Below are 313 nucleotides of genomic sequence, written 5' to 3'. Positions count from 1 at the left end.
AATTAATTCGCATGCCTAGATACTGTTTGACCTGGCCAAGATTCTTTATTTTGAAATTTTTATTTAATGCATTTATCAGAGAGTCACTTTCAGTCTTGTTATTTGAAAAAATTAGGAAATCATCTACATATACACCAACAATAGTTTTCTTATTGTTATTATGGTTTTTTATAAATACACAAGGTTCCAATTTACATTTACTGAACCCTAAACTGCATAATATTTCCTCTACTTTTTGATACCAAACAAGTGAACTTTGTTTTAAACCATATACAGCCTTTTTTAATTTCAATACTTTGTTTGAATTTTTACT

Source organism: Zerene cesonia, chromosome 6, assembly GCF_012273895.1.
Source record: "Zerene cesonia ecotype Mississippi chromosome 6, Zerene_cesonia_1.1, whole genome shotgun sequence".
NCBI lineage: Eukaryota > Metazoa > Arthropoda > Insecta > Lepidoptera > Pieridae > Zerene > Zerene cesonia.
This window is presented reverse-complemented; position numbering follows the sequence as displayed.